The sequence below is a fragment of the Blennius ocellaris genome (genome assembly GCF_963422515.1).
Source record: "Blennius ocellaris genome assembly, chromosome: 22".
Classification (NCBI taxonomy): Eukaryota; Metazoa; Chordata; class Actinopteri; order Blenniiformes; family Blenniidae; genus Blennius; species Blennius ocellaris.
Window position 1 is genome coordinate 22,226,235 of NC_137671.1, and position 16,334 is coordinate 22,242,568.

Here is a 16,334-nt window from a genome sequence, read left to right on the forward strand (position 1 = left end):
TTGTTTTTTCCATTGTCAACACTCTGTGCTGCCATCTAGTGGCGAAAAGTATTGCGGCGATCACGGAGTTGGTCGCCGCAGGGCATGATGGGAGTTCAGGTTAGGGGTTGTAGGAGGTTAGTGGGGGTTATTGCTGGGCTTGTTGTGTTGTTGATTTGTGCTAGTGTTGTGTTTTTGTTCCTCGCTTCAGATAGTTATTTCGTGTTGTTTTGTTCTGTTTGTTGGATTCTTGTGTGCGACCGTGACTGAGACACGTGTCGGGTGGTGTCCTGTTATAATGTCACGGGATGGGCTCGTTCATGACACAATGAAAGCCGAAGCAGCTTGCTCCCGCCGTTCGCCACTCATCTGTTTGACCTTATTCCGGAAGTTTGCGTGACCTGCGCCATGCACGTCGTCACACTTCCGGTTTGGCTCCGGCCTACTTGGTGTGCGATACCCCTCTGTTTAATTGTTTGCAATTTAACCTCTGTCCTGTTTGGGGGCCCGCTCCCCCGAGGAGGGACAGCTCGCTCCCCGTGTAAGGAAAATGGAAAACCACAGTGAGTTGAAGCCACCAAACATGAAACTTGAGAATGAAATCAACACATGAGTTTTATTACAAAGCAACCTACCTCAAAACACTTACAGAAATATTTCTGGGTTCAAAGAGCCGTTCACCACACAGGTGGATCTTGCTTCTCAGAAACAAAAACCGGGCCCAAGCGAATACAGCGGAAGAAGAATGGGAAAAGAGCCCCGGCTCAGAATTACTGCCTCCTTTTCTCTATCTCCTCCAAGGTCTTCCTCCTGTCCCCACCCGTGCTTCTCCAGTCACGGGACATCAAAATGGAGGAGTAAGCTGGTTTGCACCGGTTCTTATCAATTTTAGCAGGCCCCAGCCAGGACAACTACAGCCCAAAATCAAAACAATTTTAACACCTCCTAGGACCCGGACTCTTAAATGGCATTCAATTTGAATTTCTCTTTGCTATTTGGCCTTATTGGGACCTGATGAGTGTCTAAAACAGAGAATGATCTTATTACACGATGTAGTTTCTGAGAAAAGTGATGTCCGCATATGTGGACCTTCGTTTTATATTCCAATAAAACACAATAAAGTCACAATTGAGTAATGATGTACAAAACTCTATATTTGGTACCTGAACATGGCAACATTGTTTCCTGAGTGCAAAACCAAAGTAGGAAGCTACTGTCAATTTCTCTAAGTGCAAAAAACCAAATACAAACAGCGATTATGTGCTTTTTCTCCGCACAAAATCCCCCAAATAAATAACTTCTCATTTTTGCTCAGTGCAAAAATAAAATGACAATGAAAACAAAAGTCAGAGTTGTCATGATGACCCTAGAAGGTTATGGCCACTTCATCTGAATTTTTAAGAACTGCATGACGTTCTTCTTTGAAGTAGCCAATACACGGAGGTCTTCACGGCACAGGAACCAGCTGGGGGCTAAAGCCAGATCAGTAAAGAGCATTAGCATCCGCAGTGTCCATTTCTTTGCGTGGCCATCCGTGCTGTCGTCGCTCATCCTTCTATCGACGAGGTCAACTCCACCCATCTTGGAGTTGTACTCACGGATAATTCTTGGTCACGAGATGGTTACATATCTTTTCAGTTTCTCGTCCCGTCGTTGGCAGATATTGTCACCATGGACAAGCTCCTGTGAATGGAATCATCTGCTCGTCAACAGAAACACATGGTGGGGGAGCCTGGGACCTGCCACCTTTCAGAATGCGGTGCAGAAAAGGCCTCACTTTCCAGAATGCATCACGCCCCTTCAGTGACGTCTGGAACGTCATCAACAATGACCACATTCAGTCATTTCCTCAGTCTGAAAGATCTGTCACGTGTGGACTTTTCTGTGAGGGCAGGAAGTGTCAAAGTGCTGGACCAATACATCCTGACTGCAAGACACTGGACACAAGACATCAAAATAGAAGCACCAAAAAAACGACAGATTTCATGAGTTGACGTGTTGATTGCGTCTCAACTTCTGGCTAGTGATGTAGCATTGGAGCAATCAGCAACCATTTATCAAGTCTTTATCAATATAGTGTTCCACGCGGTCCAGTGGGGTCCACAGCCCTCTGTCATCCACAGTGTCCTCTTCATGCTCAAACTGAGCTTGATTTGGTGTTGGCGGAAAAGCCCTCAGTCGCCGCCCACGCCCCTTCTTGGACTGTGCTCGATGGCTTGGTCCCGGTGTTGTCTCTTCTGAGACATTGCTTGAGACATCATCCTCGTCCTGCGGTGCCCGAGAGCGACGACTGGGAGTGCGTGATTTGTCATCGTCGCGATCCGAACGATATCCTTGATATTCCTAACGGAGACGTTTATGTCCTCCGACGGGCTGAGGAACGGGGTCCTCACACCCACTACCGAAATTGGAGAGTTCACACGGCACACCTGAGCGCGTCTCGGTGTTCAGCGGCACAGTGGTTGGAAAAACGTTGCTTTTGTGCGTTTAATTCACTGTGATTGGTGTCACCAAATGTCACGTGTTGAGCGGAGGCCGCTGGATTTTTTGAATGAAGAATAAATTTACAGAAGGTAGCGTTGTATCGTGGTAACCTTCATCTAGTCTCTATCTAGTTTTAGTTAAGTTTAAAAAAAACAAAAAACTGTGTGGCCCGTAACGGGGATCAAACCCGCGACCTTGAACTTACGAGCACCACGTGCTAGCCAACTGAGCTAAAAAGTGCGTTTTTCGAATGTGGGAAAAAAAAGTGGTTTTGTTGTTAGGTTTCTATTTCACTGTCGTTAGTGCACGTTCTGTGCTGCCATCTAGTGGCGAAGAGTATTGTAGCGTTTACGGAGTTGGTCGCCGCAGGGCATGATGGGAGTTCAGCTTAGGTGATGTCGGAGGTTAGTGAGGGTTATTGCTGGGCTTGTTGTGTTGTGTTTTTGTTCCTCGGTTCAGATAGTTATTATTTCGTCTTGTTTAGGTCTGTTTGTTGGATACTTGTGTGCAACCATGAGTGAGAGATATGTTGAGTGGAGTCCTCTTATAACGTCCTTGTTGGAATTCAAAATAAAAGTTGATGTAGTTTGGTCCTGCCATTCAGCACACTACTTTTTGACCTTATTCCGGACGTTTGTGTGACCTGCGCCATGCACGTATACACACTTCCGGTTTAGCTCATTCATTTGTAAATGAAAAATCAGCTCGATCACAGGTCTATAGATATTCTGCAGATAGAATTCATCAGCATTTTGAATTATTAAATGTATAATCTTTCCAAAATTCCTCCTCTCTGCTTCAGCATTTGAACGCAAATGCCAATAGTTTTCCCACGAGGTTTCTACGGGATAGAGCTTTTCCTCAGCTTTAAATGAAGGTATGACTTGTGTTGCTATGTGGACTAGCAAGCGAGCTACGAATGTGTTTGTGAATTTTCTCGCCTGGGATCTTTATGTTTTGCACAAGAGGGTAACCTCCCCAAGATGGCGGCGCTGGAGACACGTCACAGGCGGCACATGAGGCCTCTAGTGTTGTATACCTATGAGTTGTATACTCCAGACAATCATTTGCTAGAGTTTGGTCAAAAACATATGAGTTGAGGCAAGAGGCTTTTAGCAACACCTCGCTATTTGTTCAGCCGTCTTTTCTGAACATTGAGCGTCCAGATGGCGGCTGGACGGCTCGCTGTAGAAAACCATGACGCCATAGAAAGAAACCAACAAAGAAGAAAGCCATGAACTGCATTTACACCAGAGTCCACCAGATGGCAGCACCACCTTATAACCTCCACCTCTTAAGAGTTATTAGATTGACCCTCCTCATCCCATCTGCTGTATTGAAGCTTTGCTGGTTTTACTCAAGCTTTGACACGTGATCGTCCTCCAATTGTGACTTTTACAATTCTATGGATTATAAAGAGAAACAGGAGTGTTTTTGTTGTGTCCAGCCAAACACTACCCGTTCTCCGCGGTGCAGTGGCATCCGGAGAAAAGCCCCTTCCAGTGGATGGAAAAGTCTGGAATGGTCCATTCCACCTGGGCTGTGAGGGCGTCGTTCTACACCTTCTTCTTCTCTGAAGGTGAAGACGGACGTCTGGAGGCCTTTTCACCTTTTACTAATACGTGTTTGTGTCCAAAATATGCTTCTGTGAACTTGATTTAAAGGCAATAAGAACTGCTAATGGAAATATATTCCATTTGTTTTTAGTTCTCTTGCCAAGTGAAATTAGTTTCTGGACTCATGTCAATGATTTAATGTGGGTGTTGGCTTAAAGTAGAGGTTTCAAACATAAAGCCCGTGGGCCAGAGCTGAGCCGCAAGAGGCTCCAATTCGGCCGCCAAGCTTCCAAATATACACATTTCAAACTAAATACATCCATATGTTTTTTATTGGTTGTTTTCAAACACATTTTGTGTTCAAAACAACCAAAATGATGCAAATGCCTCATATCAAAGTCTTTAGTAATGATGATTTTTGTGACTTTAAAAGTCATGAAAATATATTTCACTTTTTTTTCACTCCCACGTTACATTTGAAGAGTTTCAGTGGGTATCTTTAGTGTTTCTATGAGTTTTAAGGAATATTTAGAATATACATTTTTTTAGATGATGTTTTTTCTGTAACTATTTAGAACTATTGAGTCGAGCTCGCAGGGCCATAGATCTACCTGCATAGAATCAAGATGCATAGAAAGCCATTTTACAATGAAAAATAAAACAATGACCCAACAGCTCCAACCAAACCCGGCCCAACATATGACCTTGATCTTTTTGATCATAACTCTGGTTTTACTTGGCCAATTAAAACTGTTAAAAAGCTTAAACTGCGACCTTCCAGGCGTTGGGGGAATGATGTTTCAGCGAGGAGGATTCTTGTTGCTACACAATGAACAACAAGGTGTTCGCACAATGACGGCCGACCTGATAGGGTAAAAAAATCTAATCAGTTTTCTTGCATTTAGTCTGTATTGGAGCCTCTTTCAGGCCGCTTTGGCCCAAAGGTGTCATGTTTCACGGCCCTCTCTTAAATTCTCCATGGTGTCCATGTTGTTTTTGGCACGTTGGACTCTTAACGCTGGTCAAAGGAACATTGAAGCTCCATCTCACCATTTCCCTCCTGCACCATGAAGAGCCAGCTTCTCCAGGCCCTCATTTCCGTCTCCCAGGGCCCAGACCACATCTTCCTGCAGACCTATTCCTGTGATTGAGACGTCTGGGCCCGAGGCTCCGGGTCTGGGAGAGCAGCTTCCAACAAAACACCAGATGCCAGGAGACGTGGAGACATCTGGCGTAGAGTCACACTGCTGAACGTCTCTCCATTCCAGTAGTTCAACACTTCAAACTGACATGACCTTGATGGGAAATGATGGGATTTGACAAAAAGCTCTCAGGTTGTTTTTCTCTGTGGTTCAGTTTGGAGTCACCTGAAGCCTTTTCTGCTTGTTGAACGCTAACATGATGTTTACAAACCAAACTATTACACTGTATACTACATATGATTACATTTAGCGTCTGAACTTAGAATAAGCATATTTATGCTTTAATTGGATATTTCTGCCGAAGCTCTTCCCTCAATCCATTAGAAGTGATGTGGTTTTGTGAGGTGGACTCGTTTGTGCTTTTACATTGATTTTCTGGAGAATCCCACTTCCTCATTATCCGATCATCCAGGTTTCATTTTTATTTCTTCCCCTTCAGCATCACTTCTTTGGATTCTGGACCTTCTTTACCTTCCTAACGTCTCGTTTGGGATCAATACAACCAAAGAGTGATGAACATCCTAAACTCCTATTTTTACTTCAATGGGAAACTTTAAAAAATGATATTTATTGTTGTCAGACTTACTTTTCACCCGTCGTGTCAAAAGGAGCAAACATGACAACCTGCTTAGTTTTTACGTGCTTTTTGTTTTAACATGACCTCAAGTTGTTTACTCGTCCTTGTGTTGTAATTCCTGTTAACAACATTTAGATGAGCCTTTAAACGAGACTTGGTCTGAACCTGGTTGTATTCCTGAGTGTCTATCTGCACACTTTAAACACTTTTGGTTTTTCTGAACTGAAACTCTTTGTGTGTTTTTATTTATGTCACATAAATCACACTGAATACTTTACATTTCATTTATTTCCCGCCATGTCACATATACAACACATGATTTTGATGTGTGCAAAGAACTTGGAATCCCATGAAGCTTAGTGCTTGTCATGTTGGGGCCCAACATATAAGGTTTTAATGCAAATAATATTCCTCTACAACTGAAGATGAGCAGAAAAGATGAATTTCAGCAAGTTCAGAATCACTGATCAACCCTGTTTGCATGATTTTACACTGGGAGGAATAAAGGAGAAAATAAACACATGGACAGGGAGAACATGCAAACTGCACATATTTACAATCTGAAAACAAGTAAAAATGGTTATTGTGCCGCAAAAACCAACAATTCAAATATTCAAAGGCCCCGTTTGAGATGAATAAGAGTGAAAAATAAACAGTTTGAATGTGTAACATGGACCGGTGTTTAAAAGAATGCATCATAGACATTTTGTTGTATAGGGTAAAGGATTGAAACATTGAATTTTTGATTAATCAAAAGCATTGAGCCAAACTTTAAGGTGCATAATTTCCCAAAAGCATCACAAAGAAGCATAAAAACAGTAATGAAACAATAAACACAGTTTGATACGCATGAAGGAGGTTTTGATTCAAAGTAAAGAAAACGCCTGAGGAAATTCCTCTCATTTCCGTGTGGCTTCACTGGAATGTGTTTCCACATGTTCCCACTAGAGGTCAGCATAACACTGTTAAATAGAAGGTGTGCAGGTGGAACAGAAGCACAAAGTAATAGAATGGGTACATATATTCTGTGGAGGCATGATAGTTTTAAAAGTATAAACCGCCTGCTACATGTTCCTCCACAAGATATTTAGAAAACTTTTACAACTTGGGACATTGACTGGCTTTTCAAAGACAAAACTTGTGGGAAAATAAACTTTTACAACAGCCGATTTGTCCAAAGCCCCACACATGACATTTGAAATAGAAGTATTGTAGTGACTGCATTTACCACAACTACAGAAGCGACATAATTCACCTTAAGCCAGAGATGGCCTTGTTTATAACATGTGATTTACATGCAATGTTATTGCTTACTGCTAAACCGACAGGGTGGCATTTAAAGCAGTTTAGGTTCATGTTCATTATTGTATGTATGTCATTGGAAGTTGCGGTCCCTTTAAGGACCTGAAGCCTTGCGGGTTATGTTGTTTATGGCAGTCGCCATATTGTTTTTAGCACTTTACTGTTCTAGAGTAAAATAAACGATGCACACACTTGTGTGATCAAAGTTAGAAATTGTTGGCTCTCCGGTTCTTTTACAATTTCTACAGCATTTTAATTTGTGCAATGACCTGCCCGTTCTTAAATGATGGTGATTGGTGGTCGGGTTCAGGGCTGAGCTGCAGTGGAGAGGAGAGGAGAAAGTATCTAGAACAATCTTTTTGACATAATCAAATAAATCCTGGTCACTGAACTATGGACGTTCTGGTTCTGGACTTGTTCCAAGTCTGTTTCGCTCCACGGGGGTTGATCTGGAACATTAAGCTTAATAATGATGCAGAAACAGGAAGTGATGGAAGCAGAACTCCTCCTGTCGTCACGGCGATGAACTCATTCCAACATGAAACACACTCACACGGAGGAAACTCAGCCTCAAAACAACTGGATGTGAAATGTGACTAAAAGAAGAGCAGTGAGGAAGTTCATCCTGAAACGTGTTTTCTTGTTGAAAGACATTGTGGAGGCGCTGAAGTGTTTTCTGTGATGCTGGAGCCTCTGAGGATGAGGGTGAATTCATGTTCCAGCTGCTTGAAAAGATGGAAATGAACAAAAGCCAAAGAGTGTGGAAGTGGTTGTCGGGATGTGAAAGAGAAGAGAGACTTGTAACGGCATTCCTCATCTGGACTCAGCTTGGCGGCTTGGGGCGGGGCCTGGAGCCTTCTCTTGTGGGCTCCTCCAGGCTGGGGGGGTCTTCTCTGCATTCTCCCTCTGGTGCTACCTGGGTTGGGCGTGTGGCTCTCTCTGGGTTGGGGTTGTGGCTCTCTCTGTGTCCAATGCTGGTAGCCTGGTTAGCTCTGAAGCTGGTAGCATGGTTAGCTCACATGCAGGTAGCCTGATTAGCTCCCATGCTGGTAGCCTATTTAGCTCCGATGCTGGTAGCTTAGTTAACTCCGATTCAGGTAGCCTGGCTAGCTCTGATGATGGTAGCTGGGTTAGCTCCGATGCTGGAAGCCTGGTTCGCACTGATGCTGGTAGCCTGGTTCGCTCTGAAGCTGGTAGCCTGGTTAGCTCCGATGCTGGTAGCCTGGCTAGCTCCGATGCTGGTAGCCTGGCTAGCTCTGAAGTTGGTAGCATGGTTAAATCCCATGTTGGTAGCCTGGTTAGCTCTGATGTCGGTTGCCTGGCTAGCTCCGATGCTGGTAGTATGGTTAGTTCCGATGCTGGTAGCCTGGTTAGCTCCGCTGCTCCTCACCTTCTTGAGCCTTCAGCTCCTCACCTTCTTGAGCCTTCAGCTCCTCACCTTTTTAGCCTTCAGCTCCTCACCTTCTTCATCCTTCAGCTCCTCACCTTCTTGAGCCTTCAGCTGCTCACCCTCTTGAGCCTTCAGCTCCTCACCATTTTAGCCTTCAGCTCCTCACCTACTTGAGCCTTCAGCTCCTCACCTTTTCATCCTTCAGCTCCTCAACTTCTTGCGCCTTCAGCTCCTCACCTTCTGAGCCTTCAGCTCCTCACCTTCTTGAGCCTTCAGCTCCTCACCTTTTTAGCCTTCTGCTCCTCACCTTTTTAGCCTTCTGCTCCTCACCTTTTTAGCCTTCAGCTCCTCACCTTCTTGAACCTTCAGCTCCTCACCTTTTTAGCCTTCAGCTCCTCACCCTCTTGAGCCTTCAGCTCCTCACCTTTTTAGCCTTCAGCTCCTCACCTTTTTAGCCTTCAGCTCCTCACCTTCTTGACCCTACAGCTCCTCACCTTCTTGAGCCTTCAGCTCCTCACCATTTTAGCCTTCAGCTCCTCACCTTCTTGAGGCTTCAGCTCCTCACCTTCTTGAACCTTCAGCTCCTCACCTTTTTAGCCTTCAGCTCCTCACCTTTTTAGCCTTCAGCTCCTCACCCTCTTGAGCCTTCAGCTCCTCACCTTTTTAGCCTTCAGCTCCTCACCTTTTTAGCCTTCAGCTCCTCACCTTCTTGACCCTACAACTCCTCACCTTCTTGAGCCTTCAGCTCCTCACCTTTTTAGCCTTCAGCTCCTCACCTTCTTGACCCTACAGCTCCTCACCTTCTTGAGCCTTCAGCTCCTCACCATTTTAGCCTTCAGCTCCTCACCTTCTTGAGGCTTCAGCTCCTCACCTTCTTGACCCTTCAGCTCCTCACCTTCTTGACCCTTCAGCTCCTCACCTTTTTAGCCTTCAGCTCCTCACCTTTTTAGCCTTCAGCTCCTCACCTTTTTAGCCTTCAGCTCCTCACCTTTTTAGCCTTCAGCTCCTCACCTTTTTAGCCTTCAGCTCCTCACCCTTTTAGCCTTCAGCTCCTCACCTTCTTGAACCTTCAGCTCCTCACCTTTTTAGCCTTCAGCTCCTCACCTTCTTGAGCATTCAGCTCCTCACCCTCTTGAGCCTTCAGCTGCTCACCCTCTTGAGCCTTCTGCTCCTCACCTTCTTGAGCCTTCAGCTCCTCACCTTCTTGACCCATCAGCTCCTCACCATTTTAGCCTTCAGCTCCTCACCTACTTGAGCCTTCAGCTCCTCAACTTTTCATCCTTCATCTCCTCCACTTCTTGCGCCTTCAGCTCCACACCTTTTTAGCCTTTAGCTTCTCACCTTTTTAGCCTTCAGCTCCTCACCTTCTTGAGCCTTCAGCTCCTCACCTTTTTAGCCTTCAGCTCCTCACCTTCTTGAGCCTTCTGCTCCTCACCTTTTTAGCCTTCAGCTCCTCACCTTTTTAGCCTTCAGCTCCTCACCCTCTTGAGCCTTCAGCTCCTCACCTTTTTAGCCATCAGCTCCTCACCTTTTTAGCTTTCAGCTCCTCACCTTCTTGAGCCATCAGCTCCTCACCTTTTTAGCCTTCAACTCCTAATCTTTTTAGCCTTCAGCTCCTCACCTTCTGAGCCTTCAGCTCCTCACCTTTTTAGCCTTCAGCTCCTCACCTTCTTGAGCCTTCAGCTCCTCACCTTTTTAGCCTTCAGCTCCTCACCTTCTTGAGCCATCAGCTCCTCACCTTTTTAGCCTTCAGCTCCTCACCTTCTTGAGCCTTCAGCTCCTCACCTTTTTAGCCTTCTGCTCCTCACCTTCTTGAGCCTTCAGCTCCTCACCTTCTTGAGCCTTCAGCTCCTCACCCTCTTGAGCCTTCTGCTCCTCACCTTTTTAGCCTTCAGCTCCTCACCTTTTTAGCCTTCAGCTCCTCACCCTCTTGAGCCTTCAGCTCCTCACCTTTTTAGCCATCAGCTCCTCACCTTTTTAGCTTTCAGCTCCTCACCCTCTTGAGCCTTCAGCTCCTCACCTTTTTAGCCATCAGCTCCTCACCTTTTTAGCTTTCAGCTCCTCACCCTCTTGAGCCTTCAGCTCCTCACCTTTTTAGCCTTCAGCTCCTCACCTTCTTGAGCCTTCAGCTCCTCACCTTTTTAGCCTTCAGCTCCTCACCTTCTTGAGCCTTCAGCTCCTCACCTTCTTGCGCCTTCAGCTCCTCACCATTTTAGCCTTCAGCTCCTCACCTTCTTGAGCCTTCAGCTTCTCACCTTCTTGACCCTTCAGCTCCTCACCTTCTTGAGCCTTCAGCTTCTCACATTCTTGACCCTTCAGCTCCTCACCTTTTTAGCCTTCAGCTCCTCACCTTTTTAGCCTTCAGCTCCTCACCTTTTTAGCCTTCAGCTCCTCACCTTTTTAGCCTTCATCTCCTCACCTTTTTAGCCTTCATCTCCTCACCTTTTTAGCCTTCAGCTCCTCACCTTCTTGAACCTTCAGCTCCTCACCTTTTTAGCCTTCAGCTCCTCACCTTCTTGAGCCTTCAGCTCCTCACCTTCTTGAGCCTTCAGCTCCTCACCTTTTTAGCCTTCAGCTCCTCACCTTCTTGAGCCTTCTGCTCCTCACCTTTTTAGCCTTCAGCTCCTCACCTTTTTAGCCTTCAGCTCCTCACCCTCTTGAGCCTTCAGCTCCTCACCTTTTTAGCCATCAGCTCCTCACCTTTTTAGCTTTCAGCTCCTCACCTTCTTGAGCCATCAGCTCCTCACCTTTTTAGCCTTCAACTCCTAATCTTTTTAGCCTTCAGCTCCTCACCTTCTGAGCCTTCAGCTCCTCACCTTTTTAGCCTTCAGCTCCTCACCTTCTTGAGCCTTCAGCTCCTCACCTTTTTAGCCTTCAGCTCCTCACCTTCTTGAGCCATCAGCTCCTCACCTTTTTAGCCTTCAGCTCCTCACCTTCTTGAGCCTTCAGCTCCTCACCTTTTTAGCCTTCTGCTCCTCACCTTCTTGAGCCTTCAGCTCCTCACCTTCTTGAGCCTTCAGCTCCTCACCCTCTTGAGCCTTCTGCTCCTCACCTTTTTAGCCTTCAGCTCCTCACCTTTTTAGCCTTCAGCTCCTCACCCTCTTGAGCCTTCAGCTCCTCACCTTTTTAGCCATCAGCTCCTCACCTTTTTAGCTTTCAGCTCCTCACCCTCTTGAGCCTTCAGCTCCTCACCTTTTTAGCCATCAGCTCCTCACCTTTTTAGCTTTCAGCTCCTCACCCTCTTGAGCCTTCAGCTCCTCACCTTTTTAGCCTTCAGCTCCTCACCTTCTTGAGCCTTCAGCTCCTCACCTTTTTAGCCTTCAGCTCCTCACCTTCTTGAGCCTTCAGCTCCTCACCTTCTTGCGCCTTCAGCTCCTCACCATTTTAGCCTTCAGCTCCTCACCTTCTTGAGCCTTCAGCTTCTCACCTTCTTGACCCTTCAGCTCCTCACATTCTTGACCCTTCAGCTCCTCACCTTTTTAGCCTTCAGCTCCTCACCTTTTTAGCCTTCAGCTCCTCACCTTTTTAGCCTTCAGCTCCTCACCTTTTTAGCCTTCATCTCCTCACCTTTTTAGCCTTCATCTCCTCACCTTTTTAGCCTTCAGCTCCTCACCTTCTTGAACCTTCAGCTCCTCACCTTTTTAGCCTTCAGCTCCTCACCTTCTTGAGCCTTCAGCTCCTCACCTTCTTGAGCCTTCAGCTCCTCACCTTTTTAGCCTTCAGCTCCTCACCTTCTTGAGCCTTCAGCTCCTCACCTTTTTAGCCTTCAGCTCCTCACCTTCTTGAGCCTTCTGCTCCTCACCTTTTTAGCCTTCAGCTCCTCACCTTTTTAGCCTTCAGCTCCTCACCCTCTTGAGCCTTCAGCTCCTCACCTTTTTAGCCATCAGCTCCTCACCTTTTTAGCTTTCAGCTCCTCACCCTCTTGAGCCTTCAGCTCCTCACCTTTTTAGCCATCAGCTCCTCACCTTTTTAGCCTTCAGCTCCTCACCTTTTTAGCCTTCAGCTCCTAATCTTTTTAGCCTTCAGCTCCTCACCTTCTGAGCCTTCAGCTCCTCACCTTTTTAGCCTTCAGCTCCTCACCTTCTTGAGCCTTCAGCTCCTCACCTTTTTAGCCTTCAGCTCCTCACCTTCTTGAGCCATCAGCTCCTCACCTTTTTAGCCATCAGCTCCTCACCTTTTTAGCCTTCAGCTCCTCACCTTTTTAGCCTTCAGCTCCTCACCTTCTTGAGCCTTCAGCTCCTCACCTTCTTGAGCCTTCAGCTCCTCACCCTCTTGAGCCTTCAGCTCCTCACCTTTTTAGCCTTCAGCTCCTCACCTTCTTGAGCCTTCAGCTCCTCACCTTTTTAGCCTTCAGCTCCTCACCTTCTTGACCCTACAGCTCCTCACCTTCTTGAGCCTTCAGCTCCTCACCTTCTTGCGCCTTCAGCTCCTCACCATTTTAGCCTTCAGCTCCTCACCTTCTTGAGCCTTCAGCTCCTCACCTTCTTGACCCTTCAGCTCCTCACCTTTTTAGCCTTCAGCTCCTCACCTTTTTAGCCTTCAGCTCCTCACCTTTTTAGCCTTCAGCTCCTCACCTTTTTAGCCTTCAGCTCCTCACCTTTTTAGCCTTCATCTCCTCACCTTTTTAGCCTTCAGCTCCTCACCTTTTTAGCCTTCAGCTCCTCACCTTTTTAGCCTTCAGCTCCTCACCTTTTTAGGCTTCAGCTCCTTACCTTTTTAGCCTTCAGCTCCTCACCTTCTTGAGCCTTCTGCTCCTCACCTTTTTAGCCTTCAGCTCCTCACCTTTTTAGCCTTCAGCTCCTCACCTTTTTAGCCTTCAGCTCCTCACCCTCTTGAGCCTTCAGCTCCTCACCTTTTTAGCCATCAGCTCCTCACCTTTTTAGCTTTCAGCTCCTCACCTTCTTGAGCCATCAGCTCCTCACCTTTTTAGCCTTCAGCTCCTAATCTTTTTAGCCTTCAGCTCCTCACCTTCTGAGCCTTCAGCTCCTCACCTTTTTAGCCTTCAGCTCCTCACCTTTTTAGCCTTCAGCTCCTCACCTTTTTAGCCTTCAGCTCCTCACCCTCTTGAGCCTTCAGCTCCTCACCTTTTTAGCCATCAGCTCCTCACCTTTTTAGCTTTCAGCTCCTCACCTTCTTGAGCCATCAGCTCCTCACCTTTTTAGCCTTCAGCTCCTAATCTTTTTAGCCTTCAGCTCCTCACCTTCTGAGCCTTCAGCTCCTCACCTTTTTAGCCTTCAGCTCCTCACCTTCTTGCGCCTTCAGCTCCTCACCATTTTAGCCTTCAGCTCCTCACCTTCTTGAGCCTTCAGCTCCTCACCTTCTTGACCCTTCAGCTCCTCACCTTCTTGAGCCATCAGCTCCTCACCTTTTTAGCCTTCAGCTCCTCACCTACTTGAGCCTTCAGCTCCTCAACTTCTTGAGCCTTCAGCTCCTCAACTTCTTGAGCCTTCAGCTCCTCACCTTCTTGAGCCTTCAGCTCCTCAACTTTTCATCCTTCAGCTCCTCAACTTCTTGCGCCTTCAGCTCCTCACCTTTTTAGCCTTCAGCTCCTCACCTTTTTAGCCTTTAGCTTCTCACCTTTTTAGCCTTCAGCTCCTCACCTTCTTGAGCCTTCAGCTCCTCACCTTTTTAGCCTTCAGCTCCTCACCTTCTTGAGCCTTCAGCTCCTCACCTTTTTAGCCTTCAGCTCCTCACCTTCTTGAGCCTTCTGCTCCTCACCTTTTTAGCCTTCAGCTCCTCACCCTCTTGAGCCTTCAGCTCCTCACCTTTTTAGCCTTCAGCTCCTCACCTTTTTAGCCTTCAGCTCCTCACCTTCTTGAGCCATCAGCTCCTCACCTTTTTAGCTTTCAGCTCCTCACCTTCTTGAGCCTTCAGCTCCTCACCTTCTTGAGCCTTCAGCTCCTCACCTTCTTGAGCCTTCAGCTCCTCACCTTCTTGAGCCTTCAGCTCCTCACCTTTTTAGTATTCAACTCCTCACCTTCTTGAGCCTTCAGCTCCTCACCTTCTTGACCCTTCAGCTCCTCACCTTTTTAGTATTCAACTCCTCACCTTCTTGAGCCTTCAGCTCCTCACCTTCTTGAGCCTTCAGCTCCTCACCTTCTTGAGCCTTCAGCTCCTCACCTTCTTGAGCCTTCAGCTCCTCACCTTTTTAGTATTCAACTCCTCACCTTCTTGAGCCTTCAGCTCCTCACCTTATTGACCCTTCAGCTCCTCACCTTTTTAGCTTTCAGCTCCTCACCTTCTTGAGCCATCAGCTCCTCACCTTTTTAGCCTTCAGCTCCTAATCTTTTTAGCCTTCAGCTCCTCACCTTCTGAGCCTTCAGCTCCTCACCTTTTTAGCCTTCAGCTCCTCACCTTCTTGAGCCTTCAGCTCCTCACCTTCTTGAGCCTTCAGCTCCTCACCTTTTTAGCCTTCAGCTCCTCACCTTCTTGAGCCATCAGCTCCTCACCTTTTTAGCCTTCTGCTCCTCACCTTCTTGAGCCTTCAGCTCCTCACCTTCTTGAGCCTTCAGCTCCTCACCCTCTTGAGCCTTCAGCTCCTCACCTTTTTAGCCTTCAGCTCCTCACCTTCTTGAGCCTTCAGCTCCTCACCTTTTTAGCCTTCAGCTCCTCACCTTCTTGACCCTACAGCTCCTCACCTTCTTGAGCCTTCAGCTCCTCACCTTCTTGAGCCTTCAGCTCCTCACCTTCTTGAGCCTTCAGCTCCTCACCTTCTTGCGCCTTCAGCTCCTCACCATTTTAGCCTTCAGCTCCTCACCTTCTTGAGCCTTCAGCTCCTCACCTTCTTGACCCTTCAGCTCCTCACCTTCTTGAGCCATCAGCTCCTCACCTTTTTAGCCTTCAGCTCCTCACCTTCTTGAGCCTTCAGCTCCTCAACTTTTCATCCTTCATCTCCTCAACTTCTTGCGCCTTCAGCTCCTCACCTTTTTAGCCTTCAGCTCCTCACCTTTTTAGCCTTCAGCTCCTCACCTTCTTGAACCTTCAGCTCCTCACCTTTTTAGCCTTCAGCTCCTCACCTTCTTGAGCCTTCAGCTCCTCACCTTCTTGAGCCTTCAGCTCCTCACCTTCTTGAGCCTTCAGCTCCTCACCCTCTTGAGCCTTCAGCTCCTCACCTTTTTAGCCTTCAGCTCCTCACCTTCTTGAGCCTTCAGCTCCTCACCTTTTTAGCCTTCAGCTCCTCACCTTCTTGACCCTACAGCTCCTCACCTTCTTGAGCCTTCAGCTCCTCACCTTCTTGAGCCTTCAGCTCCTCACCTTCTTGCGCCTTCAGCTCCTCACCATTTTAGCCTTCAGCTCCTCACCTTCTTGAGCCTTCAGCTCCTCACCTTCTTGACCCTTCAGCTCCTCACCTTCTTGAGCCATCAGCTCCTCACCTTTTTAGCCTTCAGCTCCTCAACTTTTCATCCTTCATCTCCTCAACTTCTTGCGCCTTCAGCTCCTCACCTTTTTAGCCTTCAGCTCCTCACCTTCTTGAACCTTCAGCTCCTCACCTTTTTAGCCTTCAGCTCCTCACCTTCTTGAGCCTTCAGCTCCTCACCTTCTTGAGCCTTCAGCTCCTCACCTTCTTGAGCCTTCAGCTCCTCACCTTCTTGAGCCTTCAGCTCCTCACCTTCTTGAGCCTTCAGCTCCTCACCTTCTTGAGCCTTCAGCTCCTCACCTTCTTGAGCCTTCAGCTCCTCACCTTCTTAAACCTTCAGCTCCTCACTTTTTTGACCCTTCAGCTCCTCACCTTTTTACCCTTCAGCTCCTCACCTTTTTACACTTCAGCTCCTCACCTTTTTACACTTCAGCTCCTCACCTTCTTGAGCCTTCAGCTCCTCACCTTCTTGACCCTTCAGCTCCTC